Below are 20,434 nucleotides of genomic sequence, written 5' to 3'. Positions count from 1 at the left end.
CCTCCCAATGGGAACTTGCATATCTGACACATAGTACCTGGTATTCAAGACATCAATGAATGAATGAATGGGGACAATGTTAGGGACATTGTGCTCATCTCAGGAAAAGTAAACAGCATGAACAAGAGCATAGAGATGGGAATGAAGAGGACATGGGGAGAAATACCAGCCTGGCTCGAATTAAAACTGAGTATTAGGGAGTGGTGAGAAGTTAGAGGAGGAGGGTGGGGCCAGTGGCTGGAGAGCCTAGAAACGTGAAGGAAGGAGTTTAGACTTGGGGCCACAAGGCACAAAATGTATTCGGAGCCAAGACTTGTATGTCTATATACCAACCGGTCTGTGGTGAGTGGGGGAAATAATGTAACTTCAGTCAAACATTTGCTTTGTTAGGTTCTCTATAAGGTTAAATAGCCAGTTGAAAAGTTGTACTCTCAACTTGTTTAGTTTACTTAGTTTTCAGATTTTCAGGTTTGGTTTGGGGGAATATTCTGAGGACAGGGTGCAAGTTTGTTTTTTTGTTGATTTAATTGTACAGACATAATGATCATATTAAGCCTGTCAAAAAGAGCTTTCAGTAAGGCTTGGCTACGAACAGATGCCCATGTACCTGGTCTGACTGCTGGACCAACATCTTCTCCAACTCTGCTCCCTTCATGTGGGCATTTGAGGGAGTAGCCTGTCCCCAAATGGATATCTGTGCAGTTTTTAGAGCCTTTTATAACTGAACTGCTCTGTTTCTGGTTTCAATCTCCCTACAAGCCCCCCAGTGACTGAAAACACCAGTGAGATGTTAAGATTTTTCAGAATTTCCACAATTCCTCAGAATCTGCTTTAAGTTCCAAAAGATTCCTCTGCAATCTGCTTTATTCTGTTCCTTCTGTAGTTCGTGAGCAAAGTCTGGTAGGGCTGAGGAAGACGGAAGAGGAGGGAGCGGGAAGAGGAGAAGGACAGTTTGTTTCACGTTCAGTTAGACAGCCTGCTTACCTTGGTTCCCCAACCAACCTGGGAGGGTACCAGATTTCATGATGCTTACTGGTAGATTTTCCTTCCAAATTCCTTTAAAACCCTCTGAAAACCAATTAAAATGGCAGAAAGAAAAAGGAAAGAAAGGACGGGGGAAGGAAAGGAAAAAGTCCCGCAGTTTTAGGTCTCTTTGCCCTTATGGAGACAGCGTCCAAATAATGTGTGACCACTTAGAACATCTGCCCCACCTGTTACACACGTCCTTCAAATTGCCTTACAATTTTACTACATTTTTGGCTAATAAAATTCTCCTGAATCATAGAACATGCTCTCCAGGTAGAGCATGCATTGCCCAAACTCCTCTTCTGAAACTTTTCATTGCAGGTAGGTGTGCCTTTAATGGCTGATTATATTTTATAGATGGTTTCTCTTTTCCAAAACAGATGTTGCCAATGTCTTGTCCCCATGACAAAGTGCCAAAGGCCCAGTCCTCATAACCATTTAAAAGAAGCCAGTGAGAACATTCACTGTAGAAAAGACAGCATATACCTCAATGCAGATCCTGGACAGATATTTTTTAAGCTGATTTAATTATAATGATAATGACTTGATGGTCATATTTCTAAAAAGGGAAAAAAAATAAGGTTTTTAGGTACTTTTATGACCATGTGTTCTTACACTAGTGAGAAACAGCCTTTTTATCCAGGCATCTGTACCTGATTATAATAATGAAAATAATAAGTTATATTTTTACAGGCCCCAAATTCCGAAGGCCCTTTAGCACTTAATGTCATCACCATCATCATTATCATTATTGTAACTCACAGTTAATTATACACAGTCTGGGCATGCAAGTAGAAACATTTGTCTATAACCTGACTCATTCGTAATGGTAAGGTCAGTGGTTCAAATCCTGGGAAGGATGCTGGTGAGCAAAGGTGGTTGCAGCTTCACAAATGCCTCACGTAAGCAACAACGGAGCCAGTGGTCTCACAGCAGGGGGAAGGTGAAGTTTTAATGTTGCTGCCATAGCTCAAGCCTGGGGATGAGCCTTCAGTGGGGCTGGCCTGAGATGGCTGGTGACCCCTTGGTTTGGATTCTCTGAGACTGTCCCAATTTCAAAGACTTTTCTCTCTTGACAGGACATTAGTTTGCTAAGGATGCCGTAACAAACTATCACAGGCTTGGCAGCTTAAATAGCAAACGCATTTCCTCACAGTCTGGAGGCTAGATGTCCAACACCAAGGGGACGACAGAGATCATCTTCTTCTGAGGTCCCTGTTCTTGGCTTGGAGACGGCTGTCTTCTCCCAGCATCTTCACATGATCTTCCCTCTGTGCATGTCTGTGTCCTAATCTCCCCTTCTTATACGGACACCAGCCACATTAGATCATGACCTCATTTTAACTTAGTTACCCCTTCAAGGACCCTATTTCCAAATACAATCACATTCTGCTGATACTGAAGGTTAGGACATCAACACATGAACTGGGGGAGGAGGGAAAGAATTCATCCCATAGCAAACAGTACCCCAATTCTGGGTTCAGAAAATATGTATTGTGAGTATGATCCATACAGTCCCTCCCACCCAATCTTCAACCGAAGTCTTTCATTCTGGTTAGAAAGGCGAGCAGTAGAAAACTTCCCCGTGATTTTTCCAAGGTTCCTTTCCCATGGTTCCCATTCAAGGTTAAGCCCAAAGTCACCTCCTCAAAGAGGCCTTCTCTGACTCCAGAAACTACTGCTGTTGTGCACCCTACCCTGGACCACACTGCCCAGTTTACTTTGGTCTCGGCACTTACCACTATCTGAAATGGCCTTGTTCCTTTCTTTGTTTACTTTCCAAAGCAGCAGAAGCCTTATCACGGTTTATAGTTGTAAAATTATAGTCCAGCACCCAGCAAAGAACCCAGCACACAGCTGGGATCAAAATATGTTTGTAAAATAACTGATTTTAAAGGGTAACAGGAAGAGGAGTGATAAAAGGAAAATGTAGTCTGCCTGGGGAAAGGACAGCAGGCTGTTTCCCCAGTAGTTTTCCAGGGGGCCTTTGTTCCTTGATGAATGTACCAAGACCCAGTCACAAAGGCTCAGGGACCAAGTTTGTCAGCACCCAAAAGACAAAACTTTCCCCTAGAGGAGGACCCACGTTATACCAAGCTCACCAGGCTGAGTGAAGTACTAAAGAGGATGCCTTTCTAGTAATTCACACTGAGCCAGAACTGTCCCAAGGACTGGATACTTAAAATGTAGAGGACCAGCACATCCTACCCATGCAGGTAGGCCTGTAGGGGAAACCAAACATAATCACAAGGTGATACAGGTACTCTGAGAAGGGCAGTCTGACTGGTTGAATATTTAATCACCTCTAGCTAAATATTCTGATCTCACAATAGGAATGGTCTTGCCAATGGCACTGGAAGACACATATTCCAGTGACATAGGCTCCTGGTCACTGCTTTCAGGGAAACAATGCCAGCATTTCCAACCAATCCCCTTTCTCACTGAGGCATTCTTGCTTCGGATTCAAAGAGAAAAGCAGAGAGAAAAAAGAAGCATCAAAAGTTAAGCAATATGCAAACCTTACTGTTTCCTCATTATAAACCACCCTCTCCCCAAAATCATTCCACCAGAAAGCACCAAATTAAGGACTTACTGCGAAGAGAGGAGACTGTAATTTATTGATGAGGAATGGAAATGGGATATGTATCCTCTAGGGGTTAAAAGATTAAATATTTTTGTTCATTTGGTTTTTTCTGTGATTTTACTTATCTCTTCCCAATTTGGCTCTTAAACCACCAATGGCTGAAGGAGTTATCAGTTTGTCAAGGACGCATGGCAGAGCCCACCCAGAATACATAACCCATAAATGTCCTTATGCTAGCTGTTATCACTCTGGAGCCAGCAAGCTGTAGGGTAGGTATATAAAGTCAGATCATACCCAAACATGTTGGGAGAAAGAGAAGATGGAATGGAAGAGTTTATTTTGTTTCTCCCAGTAGGTCAGTTTTAGAATCACAAAGTGCTCTGGGGTCACTCAGAAAATAAAACGGAATGTATCCGACTGCTGCCCAGGTTGGGGAAGGAAATCCCCAAATCACACACAACTAGGAAGGATTTGGTTTCATTAAAAGCAGCCACTGGCATTTGGCCCCTGAAGATGAAAGCAAAAGCCCCTTAAACAGGCTCGGACACGAGCTGAATTTCCGGACAAGTCCCGGGGGTGCCAGGATTGTTCCAGAGGAAGGCATGAACGTCCATATCTTCCCAGAGATTTGAAAAAGCAGGGCAGTTCCAAACACATTTATCCCAGTAGTAGGAGGAAACAGCAGGCCGGGTGTTGCAGAGGCTCTCCATAAGCACTCACAACAACCCTACCCATGCTCCTATGCCCATTTTACTGATGAGGACACTGAGGCCTCAGTGAGAATCTGCTGAGGTTCACATATGTGGCGGTCCCAGAAATCCAACAGAAGTCTTTCTGACATCAAGGTCCATGTTCTCTCAACCATGTAGAAAAATGAGGATTTCCAAGTCAGAGGGTCAATTCCCCACCAGGGGTAATCTCTCACATCGTCATAAATCAGGCCCTTGGACCTTTTACTTTGAGTCCACCAAAGTTTATATTCTGTCCTAGCCGGGTTCCCAGAGCCAGTTACTAAAAGCCTATGTCCTGGCTCAATGTCTGGGTGAAGAAGCTCACTTACCGATCTGAGTGTTCATAGTGGCCTTCTGCTAAATAGTACAGAAGTTGACTATCCAAGATGACAAAAGGGGTAAAAAAATGAAGCCAAGAAAAATGCATACCCTCATGTTATATGCTTTTTTGTCTGGCAGGCTGCACAGATCTGAAGTTCTGAGCCTTCTAGCAAAAAAAAAAAGGGGGGCGGGGGAGAGGCAGGAGGGAGAGAAGGAAAGAAGGGAGGGAGGGAGGCAGTGAGGAAAAAAATAACTTATTAGATTCACTATGTCCACAAAATTAAAGAAGAAAAACACCAGATGAAATAACAACACTCTCTCCAACATCCTTATAGTAATAGACTTTGGGCACGTTGCATAGAGCTGTTTGGTAAGTCAGCTCTTATCCTACAGAACATTTCAGTAAAAGCAGTTCTGTAGGGAGTCAGGCCAGGCTGTCTCCTAAGTGCATGCTAAGATGGCGGCTAAGACTGCGGCATCTCAGTTTCAGAAGCCTGAGACTACTCTCTTCTACCGACATCTCATACCTGTTCTGGGTCACAAGAAAGGTCACAAGAGAACGTGCATGGAACCCTGCACCCCCACCGTGGGGGGAAAAAATCAGCCCTCTGGAAGTTAGATGTCAGCCCTATTGTTCTCAAGCTCAAGGTGATTTTGAGAGTATTCCTAAGGGCCAGAGTCACATCTTAGGGGGTGAAAGCTCCTTTCTTCTTTTCGGGAGTTAGCTCTGGTCTTGGGAAAGCCACTTCTTTAGAGTCTATCTGAAGTTTCCACCTAAAACAATAGCATCCACCAAGACTTAGTTTCTGGTTTAAAGGGTTCTAGGAATTTGATTTTTCTCTCGACATACTCTCCTCATGGGAGCTCCTAAATCCCAAGCAACAATCTACTTTGTCAATTGATTTCCAGCCTGAGTTTGCAGACCCAGTTTAAGTCTGCAGGCAACCTTCATTTCCTGCTCTGAAATTACACACTGTCTTCCCTCTCACTAAAACCCACCTAGAATAGCAAGGGGACAGGGAGACACCCTCACTGTCCCTCCAGCAGCCTCGGCTCAACCTCTCCGCCGTGCGGGGTTGGCCAGGGAGGTGCTGGAGTGTGGAGCATCAGGGAAAAGGCGTGTCAGCATGCATGACTCCTCGTACCTGTTGTTGGACAAGACTTAACAGAACCCTCTCCTGGTCTGGCTCTCTTGCGTGGTATGCACTTCAAGAGGTGAGTCCAGGTGCCTCTTCCAGCCAGGGTTTCTGAGCATCTCCACACTGAGAGGTGCAGCACTCGACATCTGGTTGCCATGCTGCCATGAGCACGTCTGATTCCGCACAAGGCACGTGGAAATCAGAATGTACCTGTCACAGGTGTCAACCTCTGTCTGACAGGTACAGATCTGGAGAGTGGTCAAAACTTGCTATTCTTCATTGCAAATACCTTCTTTGTGACCTTTTGTCTGCTGATGGGCAGGCACCAGCCTTTACATGCTAATGTGTCCGTTTGTACTCCATGGGTTTCCTTTTACATCTATGACTGTATGATAGGGATTCATGAAAGACAGTAACTGGGGGTGAGAGCTGTTCTCACTAAGACCATGGAAGCATGCTTGGAAATGGCATTGACTTTTTCTAGCTAATAGGATAACAGCAAAATTTACAACTTTTATGTAATAAATTAACATGCCAATCTGTACGCATTTAAGAATACATGATCCAAATACATTCCAATTTATTTTACTATTTATTTAGGTGCACCCTGCCTCCTTTGACAAAGGATTACATTTTGTAGAGCACAGGCAATTCTGCTGTATTAAGTTTTCATAATACACACTGGACACAATCAACTGATGAGTTTTTAGGGAACACAATTTTTCATTAAGCATATCAATATTGGTAATAACATAGTTGTTTGAGTGGCTGGCCACTCCAATGGCATCGGATTCTTTCTTTGATGAATGGTGGCTAGAAATTTGTAGGTCTTAACCATAGTTTAGAATTTTTTCAACGAGTTTTTAAGAAGGAATTTCAATTTTGATTTACTGCACTATCACTGTGGCTTATCAAAACAAAATATATTTATATCCATTAAAGTTTTTAATTGAAACGTATAACCAAAAAATTACTTTGTAATTGTATTTTTTGTGTGTGCATCTGAGACTCTCAAAACCCAAACCTTCACAGATGAACACAGAGAGTTATAACCAAGATCTGATGACCTGTAGTAGAAATCACTGGAACCACAAACTAGAAGAAACACTTAAAGAATAATTTCGACAAACTGCTGGAGGCTGAATGTGAACTAGCAGGGGAGTGAGAAACTCCTGTAGGCCACAGTCTTAGTGGGACCCCCATGCTTTTGTGCATTTCACCTCTAGGAACTCCAGCCAGTTCTCTCAGTGAAGAGCCAAAACTCCAACATAACAACAGTGGATTTCTGTTCAAAGAGCTTCAAGATGCAGACTCTGCTTATGTAGGAATTCTGAGAAAAACCCCTCCTCACCCAAAATAGCAGAGACAAACACAAGTACACCAGAGAAGTTTAAGACGCCTGGCACCTAAAGCTACAGCACAACCCAACTCAAAGCTAGATTACCCTAAAATCTCACACTAAAGTTCTTTTACTCAAGTTCTTATTACTCAATACATCATGTCCAGCTTTCAACAAAAAATTACAAGATATGCTTTAAAATAAAAAAGCAAGGAAAAAAGTAATATGAAGAGATAAAGCAAGAATCAGAACCAGACTCAGATATGAAACAGATTATGAAATTGTCAGACAGAATTAAAAATAACTATGATTAATATTTTAAGGGTGCCAATGGAAAAAGCAAACAACATGCAAGAACAGATGGACAAGGTAAGCAAAGAGATGGAAACTCCAAGAGAGAATAAAAAATAAATGCTACAAATAAAAAATACTGAACAGAAATGAAGAATGCCTTTGATGGGCTCATCATTAGACGATATGGCTGAGGAAGGAATCAGTAAGTTTAAAGGTATGTCAACAGAAACTTCCCAGATTGAAATACAAAGAGAATAAAGAATGATAAAAACAGAATATCCAAAAACTGTGAGACAATTTCAAAAAATGTAACATAAGCATAATGGGAATATCAGAAGGAGAAGAAAGATAAAATGGAACAGAAGAAGCATCTGAAGTATAGCAGTTCACAGAATATGTTCTAAGACCTTCAGTGGATGCCTGAAACTGTGGATAATATCAAACTCTCTCTATATATAATGTTTTATATAAATATGTTTAAATATAAACACATTATATATAAACATGATAATGTTTTCCTATGCATTCATACCTACTATATAGTTTAATTTATAATTCAGGCACAGTAAGAGATTAACCTAAATAAAAAATAAAATGAAACAATTATACAATGTACTATAATAATAGCAACATGAATGTAATCTCACTCTCAAAATATCTTATTGTACAAATATAACGCCTTTTCCATATTAACTAAGGACTATACACTGTGGCCATAATTTCTGCAGTTTGAAGTGTGATGGCAAAACCAGCACAAGTTTCTTTTTTCTTCTTTACAATTTCACGTACAGAAGATTCATTCTTAACATAATCTTAGCAACATCAGCATACAATTTTTTCCTTTCCTTATTAAGCCAAGAACTTTCACCCTTCCTCTTAAAGAAAGCATATTATTACTTCTTTCTGGCATATCCAAATTGCCAGCATCACTACTCTTGTGCTGTGGAACCATTATTAAGTAAAATAAGGATTACTTGAGCACAAGCACTGTGATAGTCAATGACAGTCAATCTGATGACCAACAAAGCTACTAAGTGACCAGTATAGGACACACTGGCCAAAAGATGATTCACATTCCAGGTAGGATGGAAAAGGACAGCACAAGATTTCATCACACTACTCAGAACAGTGTGCAATTTAAAACTTACAAATTGTTTATTTCTGGAATTTTCTATGTAATATTTTTGGACTGCAGTTGACTACAGGTAACTGAAAATGCATGAAACTGCTAATAAAGAGGAACTACCATAATAATTGTCCGAAAATTAACAAAATTTTTGACTAACCACAGATCAGAAACCTCAGCAAACACGAAACAGGATAAATTAAAAAAAAAAACTACACCTAGGTATATCATATTCAAACTGAAGAAAACCAAAAACAATGGGGTAAAAATCTTAACAAAACAAAACAACAAAAAACCTTAACCCATAGAGGAACAGGATAAGAGTTAAAAGCGTTACATCAAAAGCCATGTAAGCAAGAAGAGAATGGAGTGAAATAAAGTGTTAAAAGAAAAATACCAGCCTTGAATTATATGTCCAACAAAATTTTCTTTCAAAAGTGAATGAGAAATAAAAATTCTCAGACAAACAAAAAATGAGAGAATTCACTCCTAAACCTGCCCTGTAAGAAATGTTAAAAGAAATTCTTCAGAGAAAAGAAAAGTTATATAAGTCAGAAACTCAGAACCACATAATGAAAGGAACAGTATAGGAGAAGGAATAAATAAAAGTAAGGTCTTCTTATTTTTCTTATTCTTAATTGATCTAAAATATACCATTTGTTTGAACTAATAACAGTAACAATGTATTGGGTGATTATAGCATATGGATAAATGAAATGAAATGTCATAATGGATGGAAGGGAAGAATTGGGAATACTCTGCTTACCTGCACTATACATGAAGTGCTATAATAATATCTAAGGTAAACTCGTATTAATTGCAAAGGTGTGTTGCAAATTCTAGGAAAAAATATTTTAAAGTTATAATTGATTTGCTCAGAAAGGAAATAAAATGAGTCATATAAAATGTGAAATCAAAACCAGCAAAGGCTGAAAAAGAGAGGGAAAAGACATAATAAACAAGTGCAACCAACAGAAGTCAATCCATCTGTGTCAATAATTACTTTAAATGTGAATATTGGTCTAAATATACCAATTGAAAAATAAGATAGAGCAGATTTTTAAGAAAAACACAAAACTGTAGGTTGTCTACAACAAAACCCACTTTTAATATAAAAACTCAAATAGATTAAAAGTAAAAGGATAAAGAAACATCTACCATGATAACACTAATGAAAAACAAAGCTGGAGTAAGTATATTAATTTCCAACAAAGTAGATCTCAGAATAAGGGAAGTTATCAGGGATTAAGAGGATATTACATAGTGATAACAGAGTTAATTCTCCAAGAAGACATAACAATCCTCAAAATCCATGTAACTAACAGAGTGTCAAAATGCATGAGGGAAAATTTGATAGAATCATAAGAAGAAATAGATAAATCTATTATTATAGTTGGAGACTTCAACACTCTTTTTTCACTTGATAGATCAAACAACCATAAAATAAGTAGGATATAGCTGATCTGAACAGCACTAAAAATCAACTTGATCTAATTGACATTTACAGAATACCTGCCACCAAAACATCAAAATACATGTTCTTCTGAAGCTCACATGAAATACTCACCAAGACAGACCACTTTTTGCACCATAAAATATAACTTCACAAATTTAAAAGAATAAAAATCATATAAAATATGTTCTCAGACTATAATAGAATTAAACTAGAATTAAAAGAAGAGATAGCCAGAAAATCCACAAATATTAAGAGTTTAAGCAACTCACTTCTAAATGACACATGGGTCAAAGAGGAAATCTCAAGATAAATTAAAACATATTTTGATCTAAGTGAAAATACAACTTATCAAAATTTGTAAGCTGCAGCAAAAGCAATGCTTAGAGGCAAATTTATGACACAGAATGTACATATTAGAAAAGAGGAAAGATCTAAAACCAATAATCTAAGATTCTACCTTTGGAAACCAGAGGATGAAGACAAATTTAAGCCTAAAGCAAGCAGAATAAATTTTTTTAAAAATCAGAGCAGAAATCAATGAACTTGAAAACAGTCAAGCAATAGAGAAAATCAATGAAACCAAAAGCTAGTTCTTTGAAAAGACTAATAAAATCAATAAACATCTTGCCAACTTAACTAAGAAAAAAGGGGAGAAGACATAAAGTACCAATAACAGAAGTGAAAGAGGGGTTATCACTACTAATTCCATGGGTATTAAAACATTAATAAAGGAATACTATGAACAACTGTATACCAACAAATTTGGTAACTTAGATAAACCAGAACAATTCCTTGAAAGAGAGAAACTAACAAAAACCACATATGAATACATAGATAATCTGAATAGTCTAATATATACTAAAGAAATAATTAATAAATATTCCAAAAAAGAAAGCAGAATGCCCTGATGGTTTCACTAGGGAATTCTACCAAATATTTAAAGAAAACATTATACCAATTCTCCACAATCTTTTCAGAAAATAAGAGGTAGAGGAAAGACCTCCTAACTCATTCTATAATACCAGCATTACCCTACTATCAAAACCAAAGACATTATAAGAAAGGAAAACAATAAGTTAATCTCTCTCATGAGCCTAGATGCAAAAATCCCCAACAAAATATGAGAAAATCAAATTCAATAATATATGAAAATAATTTTTATTTTAAATTTTAATTTATTTGTTTAATCTATAACCAAGTGGGTTTTATTCCAGGTATGCAAGGCTGGTTCAACATTTTAGGATCAATTAGTGTAACGCTCCACATTAGTAGGCTAAAGAATAAAACTCATATAATCTCATTAATAAATGCAGAAAAATCATCTGACAAAATCCAACACCAGGATAAAAGCTCTTAGCACACTAGGAATACAGGGGAACTTCCTCAACTTGGTAAAGAATACCTACAAAATACCTACAGCTAACATCATACTTAATGGTGAGAGACTGGATGCTTCTCTACTATGATCACAAACAAGCAAGGATGTGCACCCTCACCACTCTACTCAACATTGTACTGGAAGTCCTAGCTAGTGCAATAAGATATGGGAAGGAAATAAAAGGTATACAGATTTGGAAGAAAGAAATTAAATTATCTTTGTTCACAAATGACATGTTGCCAGTGTAGAAAATTCCAAAGAAAGAACAACAACAACAAAAAAAACTTGTATAACTCATACCTGATTACAGTAAGGTTGCTATAGAAGCAACACAAGATAAATCTACAAAAACTCAATTGCTTTTCTACATAACAGTTTTCTATACAAACAACTGGGATTTTTTTTATAACATTTTTTATTGATTTATAATCATTTTACAATGTTGTGTCAAATTCCAGTGTTCAGCACAATTTTTCAGTCATTCATGGACATATACACACTCATTGTCACATTTTTTTCTCTCTGAGTTATCATAATATTTTGTGTATATTTCCCTGTGCTATACAGTGTAATCTTGTTTATCTATTCTACAATTTTGAAATCCCAGTCTATCCCTTCCCACCCTCCACCCGCCTGGCAACCACAAGTCTGTATTCTCTGCCTGTGAGTTTATTTCTGTCCTGTATTTACGCTTTGTTTTTGTTTGTTTGTTTGTTTGTTTTTGTTTTTGTTTTTTAGATTCCACATATGAGCGATCTCATATGGTATTTTTCTTTCTCTTTCTGGCTTACTTCACTTAGAATGACAATGGAATAAAGACAGTCTCTTCAGCAAATGGTGTTGGGAAAACTGGACAGCAGCATGTAAAACAATGAAACTAGAACACTCCCTTACACCATATACAAAAATCAACTCAAAATGGATTAAAGACTTAAACATAAGACAAGATAGAATAAACCTCCTAGAGGAAAACATAGGCAAAACATTATCTGACATACATTTCAAAAATTTTCTCCTAGAAGAAATAAAAGCAAGAATAAACAAATGGGACCTAATGAAACTTACAAGCTTCTGCACAGCAAAGGAAACCAGAAGTAAAACAAGAAGAAAACCTACAGAATGGGAGAAAATTTTTGCAAGTGAAACAGACAAAGGCTTGATCTCCAGAATATATAAGCAGCTCATACGACTCAATAAGAAAAAAATAAACAACCCAATCCAAAAATGGGCAGAAGACCTAAACAAGCAATTCTCCAAGGAAGACATACAAATGATCAAAAAGCACATGAAAAAATGCTCAATATCACTAATTATCAGAGAAATGCAAATCAAAACTACAATGAGGTATCACCTCACACCAGTCAGAATGGCCGTCATTCAAAAATCCACAAATGACAAATGCTGGAGAGGCTGTGGAGAAAGGGGAACCCTCCTACACTGCTGGTGGGAATGCAGTTTGGTGCAGCCACTATGGAAAACAGTGTGGAGATTCCTCAAAAGACTAGGAATAGACTTACCATATGACCCAGGAATCCCACTCCTGGGCTTGTATCCAGAAGGAAATCTACTTCAGGATGACACCTGCACCCCAATGTTCATAGCAGCACTATTTACAATAGCCAAAACATGGAAACAGCCTAAATGTCCATCAACAGGTGACTGGATAAAGAAGAGGTGGTATATTTATACAATGGAATACTACTCAGCCATAAAAACCGACAACATAATGCCATTTGCAGCAACATGGATGCTCCTGGAGAATGTCAACTGGGATCTTAAACAAAAAAAACTTACAATAGCATTCAAAATACGAAATACTTAGGCACAAACCTACAAAATATGTACAACTTTTATATGTAGAATTCTGATTTAAAAAATCAAAGAAGATCTAAATTAATGAACAGGTATTCTGTGCTCATGGTTCAGTTCTTCCCAACTTAATCTACAGAGTTAACACAATCTCAATCAAAAGCACAGCAAGCTATTTTGTAGATATTGACAAAATGAATCTAAAGTTTATATGGGAAGGCAAAAGACATGGAAGAACCAACACAATACTGAAGAATAACATCAAAGTAGAGGATTCACTACAAACCTACAGTAATCAAGACAGCGTAGTTTTGGCAAAAGAATAGATACACAGAACAACAGAACACAATAGAAAGCCCAGAACTCACCCAGACAAACCTAGCTGGCTGGCCTTTGAGAACGGAACAAAGGTAATTCAATGGAGTAAGTATTTCAACAAATGGCACTGGAGTAGTTGGATGTTCACATACAAAAAGTAAATAAATTCACAGACCTAGTAAATTTCACAAAATTAATTCAAAATGAATCATAGACCTAAATATAAAACTCAAAACAATAACACTTTCAGAAGAAAACACAGGAAAATCCAGGTGCTGTCAAGTTTGGCAATGAGTTTTTATACAGAACACCAAAAGTCTATGAAGGAAAAGTTGTACTTTATTAAAATTTAAAATTTCTGCTCTATGAAAGGCATCATTAAGGGAATCAACACACAAGCCACAGATTAGGAGGAAATATTTGCAAAACACGTATCTGATAAAGGACTGGTATCCAAAATATACAAAAACTCTTAAAACTCAACAATAAGAAAAACATACAATTTAAAAAGATCCAAAGATCTGAACAGACACCTCATTAAAGAAGATATGCAGATGGCAAACAGCTTATGAAAAAACGCTCAACATCATATGTCATTAGAGAATTACATATTAAAACAACAAGATACTGCTAAACACTTACTAGAATGGCTAAAATTGTAAAAAACTTACAATATCAAAAGTGGCAAGGATACTGAGCAACAGGAACTCTCATTCATTATTAACGGGAATGCAAAATGGTACACTCACTTCGGAAGAGTTTGGCAGTTTCTTACAAAGATAAACACATCCATACAATCCAGCAATGACACTCCTAGATATTTTCCAGACTGATTTGAAAACTTAAGCCCACACTGAAACCCGTATTCAAATATTTATAATAGCTTTATTCATAATTTTCCCAAACTGGAAACCAAGATGTCCTCAATAGGTGAATGAATAAATTATGGTACACCCATACAATTGAATATTATTCAGCAATAAAAAGAAATGAGCATCAAGCCACAAAAAGACATGAAGGAAACCTGGATGCATATTGTTAAGTGTAAGAAGCCAATCTATGTACAAAAGGCTACATACAGAAAAGTTACATACCATATGATTCCAATTTTATGACATTCTGGAAAAGGAAAATCTATAGAGACAGTAAAATGATCAGTGGTTGTCCGGAGTTCAGGGGGAGAGGAGCAGACTAAATAAGTGAGGCACAGGGCACTTTTAGGGCTGTGAATTGTAGCATATAATACTGTGACAGTGGATACACAACATTTGTCCAAACGTATAGACTTTTACAGCACAAAGTGTGAAATTTAATGTATGTAAAGTTTTAAAAATCATATAGGAGATGAGGGGATCACAATGATGGAATACAGATGATGACAAAACAATCTAACTGCATTACAAATGCATGAAACAATGTTGCTGAAGGAGGTGGAAGGAAAGGGTGCTGACCCGAGTAACTTTGGAAATGAGTACAGTTTTTAAGACTAAAGGCAAAAAGAAACTGTATAGAAGCACTGTGCTCTAGTTGATAACAGTGTGTCCCACAGGGATACAGGTTAATATTTCTGATACTCCTGTGCATGTATACTGGAACTGAATAATTAAGTAAATGGGTGGCAAATGGTGGGAGTCAGGTGGAATGAGAGTTTATAGATAAGCAAAAGAAGAAGGCTAGAATGATCTGTGTAGCAATGGATTAGAGTCACAGACATCAATATAAACTTATAGATGGTTTCATTTAGAAACATTTACAGATATGTGCATGTATATACATGGATTAGTAGAGACACACATATTTTCTTGCTCTGCCAGCTGAGAGAGCCTAGAATCAACAACACTACAATAGCAACAAGCACACCTACCACCCAGATCTTGGTTTCCAATACCGTTCTCCACTAATAGGAAACAGAGGTCCTTGGAGAAAACCCATATTCTATGAATGGAGCAGGAAATACACAAGGTGAGCCTGCAGTGTCTTGTAGTGTCAAAACTGGGTGAGGGAGGACAAACTGAAATGCTGAGAGTATGTCAAAGGAACACAGGAGCTAACTGAAAGAGGTCCCAATGGCCAAGGCTTGAACAATTTGAATAACAAAATAAAACAGTATTGGATTATAAACTGAAATATAAAATAAGTGAGTACCTGCTAATACAAACAAATAAACTGGAGATCATATATAAATCTCCTATGCAAAAGAATTCCAAATTATTTATAAATACTTCCCATTCTCAAGCAGGTAGAGCATAGTTCCCCATCCCTTAAGTACAGGCTTCACATAGCGACTTCCTTCCAAAGAGGACAGTATGGAAATGGGTGGGAAGTAACTTTTCAGTGGAGAAACCAGACAAATATTACTTCAGTCAGGTGATCAAGGTCAACATCAACAGTGATGAGTCATGTTGACAGTACGTACCCTTGATGTGACGTGATGTGATGAGAATGGCAACCTAACTCTACGGTGTTCTTTCCAGAAACCTGTAATAACCCCAGTCTAATTATGAGAAAAACATCAGACAAATTCTTATTGAGGGGCATTCTCCAACACACCTGACCAGTACTCCTCAAAGCTACCCAGGTCATCAAAACAAGAAAGGTCTGAGAACCTGTCACAGATAAGAGGAGCATAAGGAGACATGACAACTAAATGTATGGTGGTGTCCTGGGTGAGACCCTAGAACAGAGAAAGGACATGCTGTTAAAAGTAAGGAAATATGAATAAAGTATAGACTTTAGTTAATAATGTATCAATATTGGCTCAATTATTATAACAAATATACCATACTAATATAAAATGTTAATAATAGGGGAAACTAGGTATGGGATATGTAAGAAAACTCAGTACTATTTTCCCAATTTTCCTGAAAATGTAAAACTGTTCTAAAAAATAAAGTCTTATTTTTTTAAATTCAGCTTTACACTTACGATTGTGTACTTTTCTGTATATGTAATTCTTCACATATAGCATATTTATTAAAAAATTTCAAAAATCAAATAAATTACATCACCTGGAATAATCTATAACTTTTGCCCTAACAAAGAGTCCAGTTTTTAAGAAGTTTAAATTTATTCCTATGTCTGCTTGTCACTAAGATGATAATTAAAATAACCCTGTTATGTGCATATTTATTAGTTTTATATTACATCAATATGACAATATTTATTACATATTTCATCCTATAACTCATTAGTTCTAAAAAAGTTGGTAAGTTTTGTAGTAATGACTAGGGGGTAAAATTAGACAATGTGAAAAATAAATTCTAAGGCAACAGGCTACAAGCAGTATCCTAAAATATGCAGGCACAATCAGTGAGAAAGACCATGAGCTCAGCTGGACTGACATGATGTTTCTTCTTTCTGTTTTTGGTTAGATACTTCATGCTGCATTTTCTCATTTATTTTTTCAGGATTTTCAACAATATAGATCCATATTATTTTAATGTCTTATAATTGGTTTCTCCCCTGGGTTCTTCTCCCTTGATCTCTGACCTACCAACCCCAAAGGATGAGTTCTGAACTACGTAAGAATCTCATTTTCCTGTATGGGTAAGACCAGGGTTTACTGATGTCATCGTTTGCTTTTGATGCACATAGCCGGTTGGCCCCTGAGAAGGTTGACCCTTCCTCCCTTCTCTTCCCCTTAACACCCATCAGCCAACAGCTGCCCATGCAAGCCAGCAGGAAGATCCTTTCTGGCTGCTGCTCCTCTGAAGAAAAAGGAAATACGATGTCTGGCATCTGTAGACCAAAGTAGGCTTGGCATTAAATCCTGAAACTACCCTGCCTCCTTTCCTGCGACAGAATCTATCCTTAGCCTGCTATGGCCTGGGTTTTGACTGAGCCCAGAAAAGTGTAAAGGCCAAGTAGTAGTATCAAGCACAGCAGAGAAACTTTTGTTTCTTTGCAGAGGAGCTAAAATGCTAGTGGGCACTATTATTCAGTATTTGTTGAATGGGTAAATTTATGAATTTGGGCAGCATTGCTTAGAAGCCATTGTAATGTTTCACTGATGTGTGAATCCCTAGAATAATAGCATTTTTTCAAGCTATAGAAAGGCCTAAGAGAAATCTTGTCTTCCAACCCTTCTATTTTCTAAATGAGGAAATAAGTCCAAAGATGTCAATTAACTTGCCTAAGGTCACTCAACTGGCTGATCCTTAAACCAGAATTTTTTTTTATCACTCCCAGCTTCCTATTCCAATATACTATGTAGTGGTACACACTCATTTGTGTGAAGCCTAGTTAACCCCTGGGTTCCATCGGGTCTCTCAAGGAATCGTTTATAACTCTCTCTCTCTCCCTCCTTCCCTCTCTGCCATTCCCCTTTTGCACTATGTGTGAACATATGTGCATCTCCTCTTCCTCCCCACTTATCCTTGGTTAATGCAATATCACTGCAGATTTAAAGAGTTAATCTTGATGACCATTACAGCCAACCCCCAGGAAGAGGGTATCAGAAACCTCCCTATGGCTTAACAAGGACATCCATGTGTCTTTCTTATCAAATCAGCAACTTTATATTGATTTTTTTTTAATCAGAGATTCTTTTGGATCAGTGCTTAATGGCCATATAGCTAATTCAAGTAACAATCAGTTTAATCAATTCAAAGGAATCCAACCCTGATGTTAACCTGACACAAATCTGAGTTTCAGACGTAAGTGCTTCCCCTACATAAGTGCACTGTCATTGCCTCAAACATGAATTATGTGATTATTCCTGCTGCAGTCCTCATCCAGGAATTTATTCCTGGTCATGCCTCACAGTTTAGAATGCACATGTGAACTATTGTCTCACCTGCCCTCTAGACGAAAACAAACACTTCACAGAAGCATCCCTTATACTCTGGCATGTTCAGAGGAACCGTGACAGCATACACCACTAGTCCAATCTGAGTTCAACATACAACTGCACACTCAGTCTAAATTCTCAGTCCTGGTGCCCAAGAATAGAAAGTTTCAAATGGTTCCAAAATTCTATCAAGACCAAAATTCTCTACTAGCTTTGTCTAATAAAAAAAAGTCCTTGTTTTAGCCTTCAAAGGTTACTCTTTAAATCCCAAGGTAATACCTGTCACCGTCAGTCAGGAACCTCCTGGCCGTAATTAGCTTATCAACACTGAGTCACTGGACAGCTGAGTTTTGATAGGAATGAAGACTTCATAGTCTAGAATAGAAAGCAGTACCAGAGGAGATCCTGGATACCCAAGGACCAGCTAAGGGTACCATGGAAACCCAATCAGCACTCCAAATAATCAGTTTACAGGCTCTTAGATAAAATCATGCAGCATGAAGACAGCTGACTGCTTTCTTCATAGTTGATGCTCAATTAATGCTAGCTAGAATGAATTGAGAGATATTTTTCCTGGCTTCAAAGAGTTTCTCCATCACTGGAAGTAGTATATAAACAAGGTGGATGGTCATGTTGAAGTGAACTGGGGAAGAGAGTGGTCTAGCACAGGTAATGATCACTAGAGGCCCATGATATTAATGTGGGGGTCATGGTCAGTATTGTTTAATGGGATAGAATGGAAAATCGTAAAGTGCATTTCACACAGAAAGGATAAATATTGCTTTGAGAAACTTTTGTTTCAGTTGTCTGTGTATACACACGTGCTTAAGTGTAACATGGGAATCATGGTAAGAAAAGTAAAACACTGGTTTAGAAGACGTTCAGAAGCCATGATTCTGTTTAAGCATCTTGCCTCTCAACTTGATTTTATAAGACCTGGTCCATGATAGGTGCTCAGTAACTGTTAACGCACATTATCAAGCAGAAATAACAGAATCTTGGAATCTCAACAACTCTACGAGGGTAGGTATTCTAATGTTGGTTTTATAGAGGATTAAGTTATTTGCCTATGTTAAATAACTTATTCAAGGCCACCCAATTGATAAGCTTGTGTGTCCAATATTTGAACCCAGCCAGAGCAGCGCACTATGATAAGTCCAAAAATGGGCTGTATTTCATAGGACTCTTCAGAAGATTGGTGACAAAGAGCGTAACTTAAAAGTAGAAATTCATCAGAAACGTTTAGCTAATTAAAAGTAAATTCACAAGGCTCTACTAGAACTGCCAATGATTTCAACTTGTAAATTCTCATTGTTAAAAAAAGAAAAAAACTCTGAATCACATTGTCTTAAGTGGCAGTGCCCAAATGCCAGTCCATAGGTTGGCTACATCACAATCAGTGGAGGAGCTTTAGAGAAATACAGATTCTCAAATTTCACTCCTAGAGAATCTGACTGACGAGGTGTATTTACAAGGCCCCTAGTGCTTATGCTCAGACAGGTTTAGGAACCATGGACCTAGTTACATGCCTCCATTGAAGATCTAAGAGAATTTTTAACTAGAAGAAATGCTGGATACCATCTAGCCATTGGGTGGCAACAGGTTTCGTCTTGAATGCCAACTGCAAATGACAGATAAATAATGCTGCTTGGAGGATCAGTAGAGATGGATTCCACACAGCATTCAGGCTTGATCAGATAGAGCCCCAAGATTAATCAATAACGTCTGTTATGGATGAGGAGGTAGAGAGAGAATACAGCTATGATCCAAGTCTTTCATTTTCCAGTCTTGTATGACCCAAAACACATTTTAGTGACATGAGATTGAAATCCAGGCTTCCTCACTCCTATTCTGGTGCTTTATTTAAAACAATTTCCATTGTCCATAATAAGGTTTACCAGAAATGCTGGTTTCCAGAGTGCTTCTAGTTGGCGTATGGCAGAAAAAGCCAACATTTACTTTACTTGAAAGATTAAGGCAAATCTGCCCTAATTGTTCCTAATTGTTAATGCCTCAGCTACTTAGGCAGGTAGAATATTTTACTCCATTATTAGCTATAAAATTTTAAATACTGAGATCCCTTTGAGAATTAATCAAGAAAAATTATGTGTTTAAAAAAAAAAG

The sequence above is a fragment of the Camelus dromedarius genome, chromosome 15, assembly GCF_036321535.1.
Source record: "Camelus dromedarius isolate mCamDro1 chromosome 15, mCamDro1.pat, whole genome shotgun sequence".
Classification (NCBI taxonomy): Eukaryota; Metazoa; Chordata; class Mammalia; order Artiodactyla; family Camelidae; genus Camelus; species Camelus dromedarius.
Note: the sequence above shows the minus strand (reverse complement) of the source record.